The sequence below is a fragment of the Lissotriton vulgaris genome, chromosome 2_1 (genome assembly GCF_964263255.1).
Source record: "Lissotriton vulgaris chromosome 2_1, aLisVul1.2, whole genome shotgun sequence".
NCBI classification, from domain to species: domain Eukaryota; kingdom Metazoa; phylum Chordata; class Amphibia; order Caudata; family Salamandridae; genus Lissotriton; species Lissotriton vulgaris.
The window spans coordinates 1,120,686,402-1,120,708,288 of record NC_141687.1 but is presented as its reverse complement, the minus strand read 5'-3'; positions in this window follow the sequence as shown (position 1 = coordinate 1,120,708,288).

Here is a 21,887-nt window from a genome sequence, read left to right as displayed (position 1 = left end):
GTGCAGTGAGCAAGGGACTCACGTCTAAGCATACCCTTCCACGCTAATGGTGGACAAAACGATTCAGAAAAAGGGGGTGGTGATGGACAGAGTATCTGAATTAAACAGAACACTCCTACCCAGTCAACAGATCAGGGCTTGATCCATCACCGTTTTTTAGCTCACTGCACCATCCCAGCTCAGAACCTGGCTACATGCAAATTAGTCTGTCCCTGGCCCAGTGCATCATGGGAACAGGGCAGACCAAACTACCAAGCCAATTCTTTTACTGGAAAGAAAACAAGCTTCCGGGGACCGGTTTCTGGCATTACAGCCGTCTTCGGCCCGGCTTGCTTGAATCCTGATGGTGCAGTGAGCAAGGGCCTCACGTCTGAGCATACCCTTCCACACTTATGGTGGACAAAACGATTCAGAAAAAGGGGGTGGTGATGGACAGAGTATCTGAATTAAACAGAACACTCCTACCCAGTCAACAGATCAGGGCTTGATCCATCACCGTTTTTTAGCTCACTGCACCATCCCAGCTGTGAACCTGGCTACATGCAAACTAGTCTGTCCCTGGCCCAGTGCATCATGGGAACAGGGCAGGCCAAACTACCAAGCTAATTCTTTTATTGGAAAGGAAACAAGCTTCCGGGGACCGGTTTCTGGCATTACAGCCGTCTTCGGCCCAGCTTGCTTGAATCCTGATGGTGCAGTGAGCAAGGGACTCACATCTGAGCAAACCCTTCCACGCTTATGGTGGACAAAACAATTCAGAAAAAGGGGGTGGTGATGGACAGAGTATCTGAATTAAACAGAACACTCCTACCCAGTCAACAGATCAGGGCTTGATCCATCACCGTTTTTTAGCTCACTGCACCATCCCAGCTCAGAACCTGGCTACATGCAAATTAGTCTGTCCCTGGCCCAGTGCATCATGGGAACAGGGCAGACCAAACTACCAAGCCAATTATTTTACTGGAAAGAAAACAAGCTTCCGGGGACCAGTTTCTGGCATTACAGCCATCTTTGGCCCGGCTCGCTTGAATCCTGATGGTGCAGTGAGCAAGGGACTCACATCTGAGCATACCCTTCCACGCTTATGGTGGACAAAACGATTCAGAAAAAGGGGGTGGTGATGGACAGAGTATCTGAATTAAACAGAACACTCCTACCCAGTCAACAGATCAGAGCTTGATCCATCACCGTTTATTAGCTCACTGCACCATCCCAGCTCAGAACCTGGCTACATGCAAATTAGTCTGTCCCTGGCCCAGTGCATCATGGGAACAGGGCAGACCAAACTACCAAGCCAATTCTTTTACTGGAAAGAAAACAAGCTTCCGGGGACCGGTTTCTGGCATTACAGCCGTCTTTGGCCCGGCTCCCTTGAATCCTGATGGTGCAGTGAGCAAGGGACTCACATCTGAGCATACCCTTCCACGCTTATGGTGGACAAAACGATTCAGAAAAAGGGGGTGGTGATGGACAGAGTATCTGAATTAAACAGAACACTCCTACCCAGTCAACAGATCAGGGCTTGATCCATCACCGTTTTTTAGCTCACTGCACCATCCCAGCTCAGAACCTGGCTACATGCAAATTAGTCTGTCCCTGGCCCAGTGCATCATGGGAACAGGGCAGACCAAACTATCAAGCCAATTCTTTTACTGGAAAGAAAACAAGCTTCCGGAGACCGCTTTCTGGCATTACAGCCATCTTCGGCCCGGCTTGCTTGAATCCTGATGGTGCAGTGAGCAAGGGCCTCACGTCTGAGCATACCCTTCCACACTTATGGTGGACAAAACGATTCAGAAAAAGGGGGTGGTGATGGACAGAGTATCTGAATTAAACAGAACACTCCTACCCAGTCAACAGATAAGGGCTTGATCCATCACCGTTTTTTAGCTCACTGCACCATCCCAGCTGTGAACCTGGCTACATGCAAACTAGTCTGTCCCTGGCCCAGTGCATCATGGGAACAGGGCAGGCCAAACTACCAAGCTAATTCTTTTATTGGAAAGGAAACAAGCTTCCGGGGACCGGTTTCTGGCATTACAGCCGTCTTCGGCCCTGCTTGCTTGAATCCTGATGGTGCAGTGAGCAAGGGACTCACGTCTAAGCATACCCTTCCACGCTTATGGTGGACAAAACGATTCAGAAAAAGGGGGTGGTGATGGACAGAGTATCTGAATTAAAAAGTACACTCCTTCCCAGTCAACAGATCAGGGCTTGATCCATCACCGTTTTTTAGCTCACTGCACCATCCCAGCTCAGAACCTGGCTACATGCAATTTAGTCTGTCCCTGGCCCAGTGCATCATGGGAACAGGGCAGACCAAACTACCCAGCCAATTCTTTTACTGGAAAGAAAACAAGCTTCCGGGGACCGGTTTCTGGCATTACAGCCGTCTTCGGCCCGGCTTGCTTGAATCCTGATGGTGCAGTGAGCAAGGGACTCACATCTGAGCAAACCCTTCCACGCTTATGGTGGACAAAACGATTCAGAAAAAGGGGGTGGTGATGGACAGAGTATCTGAATTAAACAGAACACTCCTACCCAGTCAACAGATCAGGGCTTGATCCATCACCGTTTTTTAGCTCACTGCACCATCCCAGCTCAGAACCTGGCTACATGCAAATTAGTCTGTCCCTGGCCCAGTGCATCATGGGAACAGGGCAGACCAAACTACCAAGCCAATTATTTTACTGGAAAGAAAACAAGCTTTCGGGGACCGGTTTCTGGCATTACAGCCATCTTTGGCCCGGCTCGCTTGAATCCTGATGGTGCAGTGAGCAAGGGACTCACGTCTGAGCATACCCTTCCACGCTTATGGTGGACAAAACGATTCAGAAAAAGGGGGTGGTGATGGACAGAGTATCTGAATTAAACAGAACACTCCTACCCAGTCAACAGATCAAGGCTTGATCCATCACCGTTTTTTAGCTCACTGCACCATCCCAGCTGTGAACCTGGCTACATGCAAATTAGTCTGTCCCTGGCCCAGTGCATCATGGGAACAGGGCAGGCCAAACTACCAAGCTAATTCTTTTACTGGAAAGGAAACAAGCTTCCGGGGACCGGTTTCTGGCATTACAGCCGTCTTCGGCCCGGCTTGCTTGAATCCTGATTTTGCAGTGAGCAAGGGACTCACATCTGAGCATACCCTTCCACGCTTATGGTGGACAAAACGATTCAGAAAAAGGGGGTGGTGATGGACAGAGTATCTGAATTAAACAGAACACTCCTACCCAGTCAACAGATCAGGGCTTGATCCATCACCGTTTTTTAGCTCACTGCACCATCCCATTTCAGAACCTGGCTACATGCAAATTAGTCTGTCCCTGGCCCAGTGCATCATGGGAACAGGGCAGACCAAACTACCAAGCTAATTCTTTTACTGGAAAGGAAACAAGCTTCCGGGGACCGGTTTCTGGCATTACAGCCGTCTTCGGCCCGGCTTGCTTGAATCCAGATGGTGCAGTGAGCAAGGGACTCACATCTGAGCATACCCTTCCACGCTTATGGTGGACAAAACGATTCAGAAAACGGGGGTGGTGATGGACAGAGTATCTGAATTAAACAGAACACTCCTACCCAGTCAACAGATCAGGGCTTTATCCATCACCGTTTTTTAGCTCACTGCACCATCTTAGCTCAGAACCTGGCTACATGCAAATTAGTCTGTCCCTGGCCCAGTGCATCATGGGAACAGGGCAGACCAAACTACCTAGCCAATTCTTTTACTGGAAAGGAAACAAGCTTTCGGGGACCGGTTTCTGGCATTACAGCCGTATTCGGCCCGGCTTGCTTGAATCCTGATGTACCTGGTCTGTTATGGACACTGCCCTGTTGCTGTTAGGATGCTGCATTGTGCCCTCTCATGTGCTGCCTCTGATGTACCTGCTCTGTGCCTTGCCATGGACTGTTGATGCACTTAGCCCCTCTCATGTGCTGCCTCTGATGTACCTGCTCTGTGCCTTGCCATGGACTGTTGATGCACTTAGCCCCTCTCATGTGCTGCCTCTGATGTACCTGATTCAGAAAAAGGGGGTGGTGATGGACAGAGTATCTGAATTAAACAGAACACTCCTACCCAGTCAACAGATCAGGGCTTGATCCATCACCGTTTTTTAGCTCACTGCACCATCCCAGCTCAGAACCTGGCTACATGCAAATTAGTCTGTCCCTGGCCCAGTGCATCATGGGAACAGGGCAGACCAAACTACCAAGCCAATTCTTTTACTGGAAAAAAAACAAGCTTCCGGGGACCGGTTTCTGGCATTACAGCCGTCTTCGGCCCGGCTTGCTTGAATCCTGATGGTGCAGTGAGCAAGGGACTCACGTCTGAGCATACCCTTCCACGCTTATGGTGGACAAAACGATTCAGAAAAAGGGGGTGGTGATGGACAGAGTATCTGAATAAAACAGAACACTCCTACCCAGTCAACAGATCAGGGCTTGATCCATCACCGTTTTTTAGCTCACTGCACCATCCCAGCTGTGAACCTGGCTACATGCAAATTAGTCTGTCCCTGGCCCAGTGCATCATGGGAACAGGGCAGGCCAAACTACCAGGCTAATTCTTTTACTGGAAAGGAAACAAGCTTCCGGGGACCGGTTTCTGGCATTACAGCCGTCTTCGGCCCGGCTTGCTTGAATCCTGATTTTGCAGTGAGCAAGGGACTCACATCTGAGCATACCCTTCCACGCTTATGGTGGACAAAACGATTCAGAAAAAGTTGGTGGTGATGGACAGAGTATCTGAATTAAACAGAACACTCCTACCCAGTCAACAGATCAGGGCTTGATCCATCACCGTTTTTTAGCTCACTGCACCATCCCAGCTCAGAACCTGGCTACATGCAAATTAGTCTGTCCCTGGCCCAGTGCATCATGGGAACAGGGCAGACCAAACTACCAAGCTAATTCTTTTACTGGAAAGGAAACAAGCTTCCGGGGACCGGTTTCTGGCATTACAGCCGTCTTCGGCCCGGCTTGCTTGAATCCTGATGGTGCAGTGAGCAAGGGACTCACATCTGAGCATACCCTTCCACGCTTATGGTGGACAAAACGATTCAGAAAAAGGGGGTGGTGATGGACAGAGTATCTGAATTAAACAGAACACTCCTACCCAGTCAACAGATCAGGGCTTGATCCATCACCGTTTTTTAGCTCACTGTACCATCCTAGCTCAGAACCTGGCTACATGCAAATTAGTATGTCCCAGGCCCAGTGCATCATGGGAACAGGGCAGACCAAACTACCTAGCCAATTCTTTTACTGGAAAGGAAACAAGCTTTCGGGGACCGGTTTCTGGCATTACAGCCGTATTCGGCCCGGCTTGCTTGAATCCTGATGTACCTGGTCTGTTATGGACACTGCCCTGTTGCTGTTAGGATGCTGCATTGTGCCCTCTCATATGCTACCTCAGATGTACCTTTTCGGTTATATCCAGTGCCCATGCTCCTGCCTACTCTAGGAGTAATTTACTAATATGTGCATGAAAACAATTTATTCGTGTGTAGTAGTTTCTCAGTGTCATTCCTAGTTGTTTCCTTGAATTGTTGATATATATTGGTGCTATCGTAAATGCTGTTTCCCCAACATGCACCTCCCCCTTTCCACATCACAGCCCCGCAGGTACTCCCCTTCCGGCAGCTACTGGTGTGTTTGCGTACCTGCGTCGTCGTCGGCGACGGTCCATGACTTGCTGGTGGTGGAGCACTTAGGGGATCAGAAATGCGTTCAGAGCTGGGTCCATGACGGCGATCTGCCTGTGGTGGGTATCTGTCTGCAATGTTTAGCCTCTCTGCTGTGGTGAATCCGCCGTGGTGAGGCTGGTGGTTTTTCCGCTGCGATTTGCTGTGTCTTATCCACTATCGGGATTACGTGGACGGTCGGAGATGTCATTCCGTACGGCGGTGTCTCTGGTTGGTTACGTCCGCCGCGGGGTCTTGTTTATTTACGCGGCAGTGCTTGTTCTTCCACGGCGCACGTAAATTTGACAGTGCTTCCCATCCACGCGGCTGGCAGACTGAAAAAAGGCATTTTCCGCCTACTTCATGCCAGCGGACGTCCTTCCATCCGCCATCCTAATCGACCCCTTAGTTAGGTGATAATAGAATTTAAGGGATGGAGAACCAAGGAATAATAAATAAGGCTTATAAATGGGACCCAATGGTTGAATGGTCATAACAGGAATAAATGGACATACCACAAGATGAAAGTGCAGACCAATGTAAACATAGATAACTCAAAAGGAGGTGAGATGTACAGTGACTAGTTAGAAGAAAGGAATGGTAAGGATTAATACAAATGTGAACAAAATAGGAAGTTTGCTGAAGTGCTAAGTGAGAAATTTGGGGCCAATCTGATTTTAAACATTAAATTAAATGTAAGGAGGGTACAGTTTCAGTGAGGTACAGTTTAAGAAATATGATCTCACCTTATGGGGGGAAACTTTCTGAAATGTTCCAGGACACATGTGTGGAAGACATTGTAGAGTCCATAGAATCATTTCACTTAGTGCAGTAGTAGTCGTCTCTCCAATGGTCTCAGGTGAACTGCATTTTGTGCATAGATTTGCCCAATTTAAATGCTTCTATATGGGTGGATCACCACCTATAACTAAACATGAATTAAATAATTTCCACCTTGGCGAAGAGTAGCAGTATTCATAGCACCTGTTCTTGCCAGTGGTTTGGCAACAGTAAAGCTTTCTGATCTCCATGTAGGATAAGCGTCAACTCATTTAGAAAAAAAGCAGACAATTACCAAATATATTTCAAGCCATTACAAAATGGCATCTCCACAAAATCTGCTTGGAGTCTTATAAATGGGCCATCTGATTTTCCAATGTGTTTCATGATGGTGACTGTTCTCGTGTCCAGATTATTTCTCTGAAACACTAAACAACACATACATAAACTCACAGTAACATCCCAGAAATTTGCATTCTCCTAATATATCCTAAAAGTCTTAACCATTGAGTCTATTCGTAAATGTGATTTCCCATGTAAATACTTTGCCAGGCGATACAACATTGCATCAGGTAGTACATACTTATGATCAGGGGTAACACACATGCCTTGATGAATCTTCGTGTAACCTCATTTTTCTCATCTTCTGTAGTTTCTTCCTGAAAGACTCTCAACAAACTGAGAAAACAATTCACATTTCTTCTATTTGCATAGAACGTATGCATGATTAATCATTCTCAGGGGCATATTTACAATGAAAATGGCGAAGTGTGGTGTAAAGCAAAAATTGCCAACGCAATAATCTGGTTTTCTGAAAATGTGCAAGGGTGCCTGCATTGGGGGTATGATTGTTTATTTACAGGAAGGTGTCCTTTCTGAATATACACAATCACTAAAGGTGATTTATAACTCCTATGTGTAGAAGTTGCAAATGGTAATTTTTTTAATGATTGTTTATGTGCAGGAAGGGACAACTTTCTGCACATCCACATAAACAATCATTCATGGCAATTTACTGTTACTATTTGTGCTGAACAATGTAGCACAAATAGAAACATCAAAAACAAGGCGAAAATTAAAGATTTCTCCTCGCTTCACCAGGTTTTCCCTGATCTTAATTTTAGCGCTGCCCCATATTTACATCACACTTGTACATAGGGGGCAGCGCCAAAATCAATGGATGTTGCAGTGGAATGCCCACCGCAACACCCATTGCCCATCTTTCACACTAGGTGTAGCGTGCCAGGGGGCCTTATTTACAAGGCGGTGTTAAACCACGTTAAGTTTCTTAAGGCCACGCTGTTTAATAAAAAGCATTTTAAGAAGTTGCTTAAGGCCTCCTTGTAAATAAGGCAAAGGGCTTATCACCACAGGAACATCGCAAAAAGTGATGTTCCTGTGGCGATAAGCCCTTGTAAATATGACCCTCTGCACTTGAGACATATATTTGTTTCCAAGAGTGACCATATATTTCCAGTCTGATGGTCAGTGAAGTTTACTACAGCATTCCCTTTTGGCTGCTGTATAGCTTTCAACAATTCAAGTATATATAGACTGTTTTTTATGAGAGTTCCAGAAGATGTCATAAAGCCCCTTTGTGACTACAGTTGACTAGTGGTATGCTCCACACCACAACCATACTATCTGTCTTTATAAATTGTCAGTTTTCTGACAAGCAACAAGCTTTTGCCAATGCAAATAATTCTTACACTTATACTGAAGTTGCATTCAGCAGATATGATGCTCCAAGAATTTCGCAAATGCAGACTTCAGTGTTGCAAACTGGTCTGTCATACATAAAACATTAATAAACAAAGTCAGATTAGCCATTTCATGAAGCGTTTCTTTGATATCTGTTCTTGGTTTGGTTCACAATTCTGTATCTTCTATGTAGTCATGCTCAGGCTCATCATCATCATTTGTATCCCTGTATTCACAACTTTTGTTTTGAATTGGAAGCAAAGTTGTGGGATTCAATGAGTTGCACCTCTTAAACAAAATATTTTCTGCTGCCAGTATGACTTGCTCGCATGTGACCAGTTACAATTAATGTACGGCCCATCCCTACCCCTTCACATTTTCAATGGCAATGAAGACAGCTGCAACCAATGTTGAATAACCAGGAAGACTTACAGCCTGAACCCAATACAGCTGAAAAGTAAGCCACTGGTCTCATGGCCCAGCCATGCTTTTGATTAAGAATCTAAAAAGCTCACCGACCGTTTTCATGACAGAAAGAAAAAGTCAAATTGTAGGCAGACATTTCAAAGGCTGGTACATTACATAAACTTTCTCTCAATACCCAGAATGCCTCTTTGTCAAATGGTACTGGGTCCTCAATGTCACTGTAAGTCAACCTTAAAGGTTTTGCAATTAAGGAAATGTTTGTAATACACTGATGACAGTAGCCAACATGTCTCAGCAAAATCCTCACCTCCTTCTGGGTGGTAGGAGAATTAATTTTCAGAATTGGTGAAATTGCCTCTTTTGGAGCTTTTCTTGCCATTTTTTCAATGTGGTGAACAAGATAAATTACTTTGGGGCAGATTTACAAGCCCCTTGCGCTGCCAGTACGTCACTTTGGTGACACACTGGCAAAGGGCTTGAGGTACGGCGCTGTGGCACTTTCTTGTAGATCTGCCCCTCTCTTCTTACAATACTACAACTTTGCTTGGGAATCCTTATGACCACTTTCAGCTAAATTATTCAAAAAATCACTAGTGTCAAGTTTTGAACCTTCTTTTGTCTTAGATGCAACCAGTAAGTCATCAATATACTGCACCAAAACTGAGGAACATGGCAGCCTCACATTTTCTAGATCTTTCTTCAGAATTTGAATTGAAGGACTTTCAGTACACCCTTGTAGAATTCGACATAAAACAAGAACTTTATTTTGAAATTAATACCCAAAGACGTTGTGGCTCTCTTCATGGAGAAGAACATTGGGCATGAGTCCAATGACTGTATACAATTCTGCATCTGACAGAATTTCGTACAGAATTACTGCTGGATTGGTACTAATGCACAAGATGGGATTACAATTGTATACATTTTTCTTAAATACTGTATGTTTCTCTATTTCGCATTTGGTTTCTTTATTCTCATCATTGGAAATTTTCAAGGGTTACAAAGCATTTCCAGAAGAATTCCATGTTCAATCATTTTCTCAATGACAGGTTTCATTCCTTCTTCTGTCTTTTTTAGCTGAGACATCTGCTGTAACCTGATTAACAATGTGTTTAATACAGATCTAAACAACTCGGGCTTCTCTTCCCAAGAATGGCAGGTTTGGGACTTCCACATAACAAACTGTAGGACAGGCAGCTCCAATATCTATATAAAAAACAAACGGTGTGGCCATTGATCCACCATCAATGTATGAGACACATTGGTCTACCTTTAGGACTGCTCTCAATAGGCAAGCATCCTGTCCACTTAGGCACCATCATTGTAAATTATTCTGTGATGACAACTGAGGAGATGATGTAGTTAGAATCAATGAAATCTAGTGGTAACCTGGAATATATGACATTTTGTTTTTAAAACGTTTGCTGCAACAATGTGCCTGAAAGCACTGTCTTGTGAAATTGTTTCTGTCCATACATACCCTGCACAGAAGTCGGTTGGGCTGGGACCAATGACAATGTATCTTTCTGTATCTGAGGAACAAATTAATTCTGAATTCTATCTGTATTTTGTCTACATTTCCACTTCCAATGCCCTGCTTTACCACAGAAATGCAAGCAGTGTTCCTCTTGAGCATTTCAACATTTGCATTCGTTTTTTGGAATCATTCATCATCCCTCTTCCACAATCTTGCATTTGCATTGAGTAAAGAAATCCATAAAATCACAGTAAAACAATAAATATTTCGAACATATGTTGACACGACAATGAAAGAAAAACAATAAAGAGAAAAAATAACAATGTTTAAAACGCATGAGATAAAAACATAAAAACATAAGCCATAACTAAAGTGTGTGTACGCAGTACAAGAGATAAATAGCAGCCTTGGTAAAAGAAAGTCAGTTTCATTTCAAAGGAGCGTTACATTACCATTCTTAACAATCAAAAGTGCCAATGCTTAACTACAGACTAGCTGATTTTCTTTGCATAGATCCTCCAGGTGTGCTCCAGTAGTCATCAACCTACTAAATAACCCCATCCCATGCCCCCCAAATAGTGTCCGCTAAGCTTTCATTTTACACACAGATACAAATAGGGCAAAGAGAGAATCACAGTGGCATGTCAGCATCCAAATGCCCACCTCTCTCACATCCACTTCATTTCTGTATGGACCATGCAAGCCAGTATACATTTGGATACTGCAATGAAAACTACATCACTAGTGTCTGTATTCAAAAGTCTGAGTGCAGTGGTATACTGCCTAAAACAAAAAAGCTCACATAATGGCTAAGCCATTTTCCTTTTGGGCGGTCAAAACTACTGCTAAAGAAAGCAAAATGAAGAGTTTCCTCTTCCTGGTTGCACGAGGGCTAATGATATAATTATTAGTCAACCAATTTGCTTTAAAACTTTGGATAGTAAGTATACTACATCTCCATGCAAAAGCAGTTGCTTTGCAAGGCACTCTGGAATGGCGTCAAGCAATGATTCATCTGTAGGAACAAGCTTAAAATCTAAAAATGCATCAGCCAGTCTGCCAAGCTTGATTCACCTAATTTCTTGCACCTATAAATATTCCTTGCAGTGATCTATTATCAGTGAATACGAGACTAACTTAGTTTCATCTGGGCTTTCCGACAGCTCTGGTAAACCTATCTCATAAAACAATAGACTTAATATAAACACTCCAAGATATTTTCTCTCACTCATTTTGACTTTGTAGTGACTTAATCAGCAGTCTGTAAAATTCTAGCTTCTCAGTACACCACAACCTAAGCCAGTAGAGCAAGGGTATAAGCAACAGGGTGAAATTAATCAAGAAAATGCCCTCATCAAGGAGTTTAAGAAGGCGAGGAGCACCCTGTGGGAGGTTTAGTAGGTTCCTAATAAACACAGGGGCAGATTTATGTTAACTGGCGCATCCCCAGGGATGTGCCAGTTAACGTGCGCCACAGTGCGCCACAGCTCCGCCACCCATGGTGCGCTGCATTTATAATGCGGCGCACCATGGTGCAAAAACGGCACAGATGCGTGACGCATCTGTGCCGGAAATGTGGCGCATTGCTGGAGTTGCGTCCAAGGCTCGGGGGTGCCGCATCTACACAATGATGCATCAAGACCTACGCCTGCTTCAAGCAGGCGCAGGGTTTTGACGCAGCATTGGCCTGAAAGTGACTAAGTGAAATCTCATAGATTTCACTCAGCCACTTTCAGGAGGCGTTCCTGAGCAGGAACGCCCCCCCTGCGCAGGAACGCCTCCTTATGGCGCAGGGCTTTACAACGTGACGCATCTCCTAGATGCGTCACGTTGTAAATAGGGCGCATTGTTTGCGCCGCAGTTGCGTCAAATAAAGTGACGCAATTGCGGCGCAAGGGCATCAAAAATCTGCCCCTTATTTTCTGCCTTGATGGGAGCCTCAGTTCTTGCATGCCCCCATAACTCAGACCCATACATAGCAGCATTTTTTCTTTTATATTATAGATCTCTATTTGCAGGTCCTAGCGGGCTGGCCTGGGTTTGCATTGCAGCATTGTGATTGGTCAGGGGAGCATGGGTGTTGACAAATCACACAGCTGCATTGCAGCGTATGATTGGTCAGGGGAACCTGAATGCTTCCTGGTTCCTGTTCGGTGGAGTCCTGACATGGAGGGGAGATGCAGCTTCGATAAGGTAAGTTATATAACTATTAATTTTTTTACATCCCTCCTCGTCTCTGCCCCCTCCCGCCACCCCGATTGGTGTTGCCCTCCCCTGCATTTTGTTTTGTTAACATTCAACTCCAGTCTTCTGTTACTGCAGAAACCTAAAAACCGATCTACTATGGCCTGGAGACCATACAGGGTTTTAGATATTGAAAGGACAACAACTGCAAATAACAGGGTAGTGGTCTTAAAAGAACTCACATTAGGAGCATCATTGTAGGGTAAGTCTGGTACTTTAACTAAGTTGTAAAAATAGAACGTTAACAGGGTCGCGCTAGAACGCACCCTTGCTATACACCTGTCTCACTCTCAAAGGGGTCTGTTAGTTCACCTTTACTCCTAATTCTCACTCTGACCCATTTCCCATTCTCACACCTTGCATGTGGGACATTCCATTCACTGCAGCATTTCCAGATTGCACACAACCCAACTCTGAACTCATCTACTGATTTCAGGCATTCCTCCCAAATTGCTTTGTCTGGGCAACCATCAGATTCTCCTTGATTTTCTTCTGCTTTGCATCAAACCAATCAATGCTGCATTTGGCAAGCTTCAGAATCGCATCTATACTCTTTATCTGTCAACACATTTCACTTTGCTGTATGTGATTACTAAGCTCTGGACACAAACTCATAACAAAGGCTTAAATGAAACCACTGAGACCATCTTTCTTTGGATTGGGAACTCCGCTATGCTTCGTGGAAATCTGCCAAAGACTTTCATAATAAGCAGGCACTGAGGAGAATACTTATAAAGTTTTTGCATCGCCATTACTTAATGCAAGGAGTCGCAAGGCCAATGCTAAACCTACGTTGGATTTATTAAGCCATGCAAGGCTCCCTTGTGCTGCCCTGCTTGGCTTGAAAAATCCAGAGTAACTTGCTGCATTGCACTACTCTGCCCCCAGAGTGTTGTTCTATGGGTGTTCCAGCGCATCCACCCATGGACATTGGTGGAAAGATATGTTTATTTCTCCTAGTTGCTGCAGAAGGCAGCACACATAGAAAGAGGAAAATGCCTCAGGGGATTGTTTTTGTGCAGGAAGGTATCCCTTCCCTACACAAAAGTAATCCTGCTTACATTGCAGGCACCATTAAACCATGGTGCAAGGGTACCGGAATTTGCGGTAGGCAGCACTTTGTGTTACAGGACTAGGACTGGCGGGAATGCATTGTATACTGTAAAGTAAGGTGCATTCCTACCCTTTCTCTATCACACAGCGCAGCAAGGTAACTTGTGGTGTTGCTCTGCATGATTTCTTAATAAATAGGCCCCTGATTCTTTTGGGTTTTGTGAGTTTCTCAAAATCATTGCCCAACTAATATCATTTTCAGGCACCGCTTTTTTCAAATGTTTAATCACCTGTCTATATTTGCTAGCTACCTCCTCAGAAGGAGTATTATTAGGGGAAACCCTAGCTGGCTCTTCAGTTGGCCAAGCAATGGAAAACTTACATTCAGACCAAAACGCACTAGGAACTGCAATTTCAAGCAACAAACTCAAATCAGTCCACAACATTTATGAAATCAATGTCAACCTTTGAACTTCCTTAGACCACCTTTTAGGGTCCACTAGCAATTATGGGACTTTTTTGTAGTAAAGGCATAATGATCAGCTCTTCTCCAAGGTACACGCACTAAATTCACCTCCATGTACCTATCTTAAAGTGAACTTTAAAATGGTTCCTGTTTCCGAATCACTAAGGGATCCCTTCACAGTCCTTTCTGCCTCGTTAGTTTTCTTTTAAATTGCCTTCACTCTCTTCCATTTTCTTTATATTACTTTAAGTCACCCCATTCTCTTGTTTTCTCAATGAAATCCTTAAAGTGAACTCTCAAACTCATTAAACCTAATTCCTTTATTTAATTATGAGTAAAATAAATGTTATAATGTTTTTCACATTTTTCATTTTACTGATACCATCCTCACATTTATCGGCCAACTCCTCCAATATATGTTGTTCTTCATTAGCACATCTGCTGCTTCCTTAATCAATAACTTATTCTATCAACATTGTAGGTCGATACATTGATAACCTGTTTAAATCAATTGTTCCTTGTAACTTTTCTCCAAATTAAATTTTTAAAGGTCTTACATTAATAATTATTTCCTTAGGAAGCTCCTCAACCAAAATATGGTATCAGTTGGATCGAGATGAGTTTGAGAAACAGCTGGGGTTTCTCTGTTAGTGCTCAGTAAGGCTGTCATTGCAGTCTCGGGTGGGACACTTGCTACTGTACTCGCAACCACAGATGTAGCTGTGTCTGAACCACTGTACAATCCTGAGATCTGGTTCTCCACGAAGACCAAGGCCAGTTCCCTGTCGCTGTGCTCTGTCAGCATATGGAGGAGGTCTAGAATTCAAAGGACAATGTAGAAAAAGATCCCCCTCAGAAGATTTATTTTTGTCATCTATCTCTTCGACAATTACAGGAAAAACTCTACCACTTTTCATTGTATCCTCCCTCCAGCACCTTTCCTGTCAATCCCTTTTATTTTACAGCTTTTTTCTAATTGAGCCCTTCACTTTCTTTGTCAATTTCTTTCTCCTTCACAGTAGCCATTCAATCCAATTTGTTTAGCGCTTCAAACTGTGCAGGTCTAGCTAATGGCTTTCTGTCATTTATGGTTTGTCTCAGAAAATCTAGCTTTCTCGTATTAAAGATACCCTCTAAAGGAAACTGTTAGTTTTTATCAGAAGTGGTGTATTTATTCCATTCAGAAATTCAGGTACTTGTATGAACCCCAATGTTGTCATCATTTCGTGTGCAGGCATAGCCTCAACAGGTAATTTTAGACACTCAGTAGAAGGTGCAAAAGAAAGGTAGGCTTTTTCAACACAGCACCCATTATCTTTGCTCAAAACTATCTGAAACCACAAGAAACAAACTAGTGAAAAACAACCAATCCCAAAGCAGCTCTGTCAACGATCAACCTATCACAGTGTGGATCTGTCAGAAACCAACCAGTGACACGTCCAGCTTTGGGGTGACATTTCACAAATCCCAGCGCAGCAATCCGTCTGGCTAACCAATCACATCACGAATTCTAAATGAATGGGGAAAACAATTGCAAAAGCCCCTTCCTCAATTAACTTATACTAAATATACAAAATAAACCTTGTCTTCTCAACCTAAAATAGTACGAAATAAGCAAGTTAAGTAAAACATGTCTCACAAACAATGGAACCAAAACCAGCTTCAGAAGAGGCGCTGCTAATCCACCCAATTGGCACTAGACAGATACCCTCCAGTGGCAATCTACACTGCCTATGCAATTACTCCCAAGCACGTAGCTGCAAAAGACAAGAAACCACACAATGCCTGAAAAGGAAAACTTGTTAATTCAGAAACCTCTATTTGTGTGCATGTGGCCACTCGCAAAGCAAACTAGCTTATACAGACAAGTACACCACACTATCTCAAGATCATGGATTTTGATAAATAAGATAACCTAACCAATTGATAATAAACAAACCTTTTGTAAACAAATATCACAATACGAATACATCAGAACAACAGTGATCAAACCACCAATTGAACCCAAAATGTGCATTGCATAGCCAAACAACTGACACATGACATAACATAACAATAACAATCTGTTTTACAATGAGAACCCCAATAGCATACCATGAACACTCCAGAGTCACTTTCAATCATTAAAATCATTGTGTTGTATTGATAAATATCTTCCAAATTGCTCAGGACAGCGCTGCAAGTCAGGTTTCTCAGTAAATTCCCAGGATTGGGAAACTCCACAAGTAAAACCCAACATCTTTGTGGACTGGGCAGAGGAAGTATTGGGGACTATAAGTGAGGTTGGAGGGGTTTTCAAGAAAATGGAGGCCCTCTTTAACGAACAGCCATCCTCCGCTGCCAAAATGTGATGGAGCACATGGTATACACCTGTTACAACGCAACTTTTACAACTACCTACTATTACAACGCAACTTTTACAACGCATACCATTACAACGCATTGCGCTGGGGGGCGCTCTAGGATAGAGAATAAGTATAATTTACTATCCAACACCTTCCCTAGTGTCCACAGGGACTGGAGTTAGAATAGTAAATTATACTTACCACTATCCAGCACCTCAAAGCGCTATGCGTTGTAATGGTATGCGTTGTAATGGTCGCGTTGTAATAGTAGGTAGTTGTAATGGTATGCGTTGTAACATGGTACATCCGGAGCACATTGGTAAAGCAAAATGTAGACACTCTAAAATGTACCACATGCAGTCATCTCACTGTTTACTGAATTGGAGACCATTTTAAACCTCATTTTTATTAAGCAATGTGCCTCCGTGTTAAGGCACCTCCCCAAACATCAAATCAGCAGAGTAATACCATTTATAAATTAATGGGGCCCACTCAATAACTGGATAATCTAGATCAATAAAAAGTAAAGAGTTTTATTACTAAAATTAAAAAATAAGATGTCCAGAGACAATTGCGTTATACAGAGTACGCCAAAGTCAGGAATATCTCTAAAGAAAGCAAAATCAGAAAAAATACAGACAGAATCCCTAATAGAACCGGAAAGTCTTCTGGCTCACCCCAAAAGAAAGGTGTTTTTATACACAAGCCTTGCATATTAAATCAATAGCTCTGCAGAATAATTGTGGTGTAGCAAATGTACAATTTCTTCAGCAAATAAGGCACATAGAAAATAAACATCATACTGCCTTAGCACCTAATCACTAACCCATTTTATGAATACTTATTCATCACCCTCTATGCTAATGTCCTCTGGTGAGCTTCAAACAAAATATGAAACATAGACAATTAGACTTTCTTTGAGTGTATAGGTGCAGTGTAGAAATGGAATATGTTGTTGTAAGTAACACTTTTTACATCCACGCCACAGTAAGTTCATCCTAAGCACAAACATACAGCAATGAAAATAAATCAATGTGACCTCAGCTTGACTGTGTGCTGCGGAGCGTGTGGAGAATGGATGTGCATGGTGAGAGGAATGAGTGAGTGACAGAGATATCTTTCATCTGGTTAAAGATTGTGAGACATATTTAGTAATGAGTTGTGCCACCCTAGCAAAAAGGAAAGGGGTACAAGAGTGATGCAACTCTTAAATTAGATTTATTAAGCCATGCAAGGCCACCTTGCGTAACCATGAGTAACTTGATAAATCTAGAGTAACAGAACGCAGCATAAATTGCTATGTTGCATTAACCTGCCCCAGGGAGGTGTTTCATGGGAGAAGCATGGGTTTTCCTATGCAACCAACCATGGATTTTGGTGCATTCCTAGATTTACCATTATTGGTAGAACTGGGAATGTGTCAAAATGAAAGGCCCCCACAGGTGAGGGATAATGAGGAAAACCATCTTCATTTCTCCTTGTTGTTTCCTTTTTTTATGTTTGCAGCATTCTGCATCACAAATAGAAATAGGAAAATGCCTCAGAGGGTTGTTGTTGTGCATGAAGGGGTCCATTTCTGCTCAAAAACAATCCTGCTTACAATGCAGGCCCCCTTGCACCATGGTGCAAGGGAGAGTGCATTGGCGCTAGGCAGCACATTGTGTGCCAGGCAGATTAAGTGAGCTATTGCCCAGAGTCACATGACGCTGAGCTGCCACCAGCAATCGAACCGTGAACCCAGTGCTCGAGAGTCAGCCACTCTGGCCACTGCGCCACACCTCTCCCCTTATATGTACATACAGTGCATTCCTTTCCTTTCCCTATCACGATGCTCATCAAGGCCACTTGCACTGCCTGATTTGTTCATGTATATGCCCCTGTGTTTTACATAGAAATGTGGCTTCAGTAAAATACATTATAAAACACACTTCTACACATCGTAGGAAATTCATTTAAAAGGCAAATCCACTATATCAGCCTGTAAACCTAAAATTGTCTGTGAAAATACACATTACACATTGATGATAATATGCAAAAATATAAATCTTTAAAACACTTCTAAGTTATTTTCAGAATTCCTGCCAGCATTGTATTTCAGTATTCCCTGAATGTGCTGCAAATAAAAATTATGTGGATGCTCTCCATATAAAAGATAAGTGGTGCAGTGGAGACTTCTCTCATTATGCTGGAAGATGGTGAAGCAGCAGAAAGGCTCCCTACTAGCCGAAGACTCAAGAGATGATTGGTCTGCAGCTGGATTCCAAGACCTGTAAGGAAGAGATTAAAGTCAAGACTACAGCACTGATCAACCTAAAGAGAGATAGTTCATCCAAGAAAAGAAGAATATCTGCAGGACAAGTGTCTATGTTGACTGAGAGATCATGCCCTCAGCTGAATCCCTGTGCTTGACTGAGTCAAACAATCTTCGAGACGACAGGTTGGAGATGTAGGTTAATAACTGAGGGGCATATTAACAAGGAACAGGGAAAATTAACGCTAAGGGCGCTTAGCGTTAATTTTTTTAACGCCTGCTATCGCGGGATTATATCGCCTGGTTATCGCATTATTAACAACGCTAACCGCCTAGGTGATAAAAAATCCTGTGATAGCGGCATTTTGGGAGGTTATCGCTGGTAATGCAGCGATAAAACTACAAGGATAGGGATATCCTTTTTGATAGCCCATGGTGGATTTAGCCATGTAATCCACCTCCGTTGGATTACATGGCTAAATCTGAAAATTAGCAGATGTAAAAAAGCAGCGTTAACTGTGGTTAGCGCTGCTTTTTTTGGTTTCTAACAGGATTAGTGTGAAGCTTGATAATAGGAGAAATGTCGCTTAGCGACATTTCTCCTCTTATTTTGCTCGGGAACGCCCACTTTTGCATCTCATTAGAGATGCAAAGGGTAGCGTAGTGAAAAAGGGTGCTAACATGAGATTTTGCATGTTAGCACCCTGTTGTTGATAGGGCGATATTTTTATCTCCGCTTCTTTGGCTTTTAAGGCCAAAAAAGTGGAAATAAAGCCCATGTTATTATGCCCCTGAAGATTTATCTTCACAAGCAGAAAACCCATGACTCCATCCAGGTCTAGAATGGCAGCTGCGCATGAAATAAACGTTCTACGGACAAAGAGGTTTAATGGTAAATGGTGCAAGAAATTAACATCTACAGAACTACAACACCATCTTTCCCCTTGAGAAAAAAATGAGTGTAATCGTTGGACAGCATCTTACTGATCATACTTAGAATCAAATTTGCATTCATCTGCATGAGACCTACAACAAATATCATCATCAGTGTCACCTGTGTGACCACAGTTAAAACCTGTTTTTTTACTAATTCATCCTCATCATATGGCAAAACATTCCCACGCATCACAAGTGCCTGCCCCTTAGATATAGATATCAAAGCGCTTTCATCCACCATTCTTTTCCCTCGATCACGACAGCAGATTTAGGAATTTGAGCTATATTGAGGGGAATGGTGCATTTGAAACACCCATTCGCCCCGCCCCTTTTCTCTTCTGTTCCCTCCCCGCTCCCGCCTCCCAGCTGCTCCGCCCACCCGCGCACTTGGCCTTATATGGCGACCGTGCGACGCAGGTGAGTGTGCCCCACTTGTGGGACACCCCCGCGCCGCACGGCCACCAGCTGCTGCGTGTGCCCCATTGCCTGCCTTACTGCCTCGCCGCTGGCCTTGCTGCCGCCTTGGTCGCTCCCCATTTGTTTTAGCCATTTGTTTTGCCCTCTATTTGTGCTTGTATTTTTGTTCCGTGTGATCGTTTCTCTTCCTGTTTTAGCCATTTGTTTTGCCCTCTATTTGTGCTTGTATTTTTGTTCCGTGTGATCGTTTCTCTTCCTGTTTTAGCCATTTGTTTTGCCCCCCATTTGTGCCAGTTTCATTTTTTGTAATCCCTGTGCCGTGTTTACAGTTTCCTTCCTGTTTGCCCGCCTACCTCGCCGCCCTCCGCTCTCCCTCCCCGCTTCCCGCCACCGCCATTTGCCCCGCCCCTTTTCTCTTCTGTTCCCTCCCCGCTCCCGCCTCCCAGCTGCTCCGCCCACCCGCGCACTTCGCCTTATATGGCGACCGTGCGAACGCGCAGCGGGAGCGCCGATTGTGCGCCGAAGGCGCGCCAAAGGTAAGCCCGTCTGCGCCCGTCCGCGACCGGATCGCGCCCAGCGCCAGGACCCCTGGCCCCCGAAGACCCCGTCCTACCCGCCTGACGTACTCCGCCACCACCCTCATCGCACTCAACAACGGCCGACTCCCAGAATACCACCAAGCCACACCACGACGCACCCACGGACCTTTCAGCTGCCACGCCTGCAAATTCACCTGCATCCGGACCTGCCTCGCACCAGCACCCGCCAAGTCGAACACCAGCAGCACCTACCTCAAGTGCATCCTGCTCAACACCCGCTCCGTCCACAGACACGCCATCGAACTCTGGAACCTCCTAGACGCCACAGCCCCTGACGTTGCCTTCCTCACGGAGACCTGGATGAACACCTCTTCAGGTCCCGACATCGCCATCGCCATCCCAGAGGGCTACAAGATCGTCCGGAGGGACGGCAACGCCAACCAGATGGGAGGAGGCATCGCCATCATCCACAGGAACACCATCCGTCTCACGACCAGCACCGACAACACCCTGACCAGCGCCGAACACCTGCATTTCCAGATCCACACCAACCCGAACACCACCCTCAGAGGCACCCTGATCTACCGACCTCCGGGACCACGCACCCAATTCAGCGAGGACATCGCCGACTTCGTCAGCCCGCATGCCCTCCCCTCCGCTGACTACATCCTCCTGGGGGACCTCAACTTCCATCTGGAGAACAACAACGACCGCAACACCAGCACCCTGCTCGACAACCTCGCCAATCTTGGACTCAAGCAGCTGGTGTCCACCCCCACCCATCTCGCCGGACACACACTCGACGCAGTCTTCTCCTCCAGCACAGACATCGACTTCAGCCACGCCTCAGAGCTTCAATGGACGGACCACAGCTGCATCCACTTCACCTTCAAGAGAACAACGACCCATCACCACCAGCAACAGGCCGCCCGCAGAAGCTGGAACAAGATCACAGCAGACCAGCTCGCCACCTCCCTGAGCCAGCACACTCCTGCCAGCTCAGCGAACCCCAGCCAGGCCGCCGACAACCTCACGAAGTGGATCAGCATCTGCGCGGACGAGCTCGCCCCGCTGAGGACCCCGCCCAGCAGACCCGGCAGCAAGAAAGCCCCGTGGTTCACCGACAAACTCAAGAGCTCCAAGAAGAACTGCCGAGCCCTCGAGAAAGTCTGGAGAAGGGAACCTACACCGGACAACAGGACCACCCTCAAGCTAGCCACTCGGAAGCACCACCAGCTGATCCGCGCCGCCAAGAAAACTGCATTCAAGGACCGGCTGGACAACAACGCACACAACAGCAAGGAACTCTTCAACATCGTGAAAGAGCTATCCAACCCCAGCGCAGGAAACAACGACATCACCCCATCGCAAGACCTCTGCAACTCCCTCGCTTCATACTTCCACAACAAGATCGCGGACATACACAACAGCTTCAACAACCAACCAACGCACACCATGACCGAACAACCACCCCCCACCACCACCCTCCACGCCTGGACCCCGATCAGCACCGTAGACACCATCCGCACGATGAACTCCATCCACTCTGGATCACCGACCGACCCATG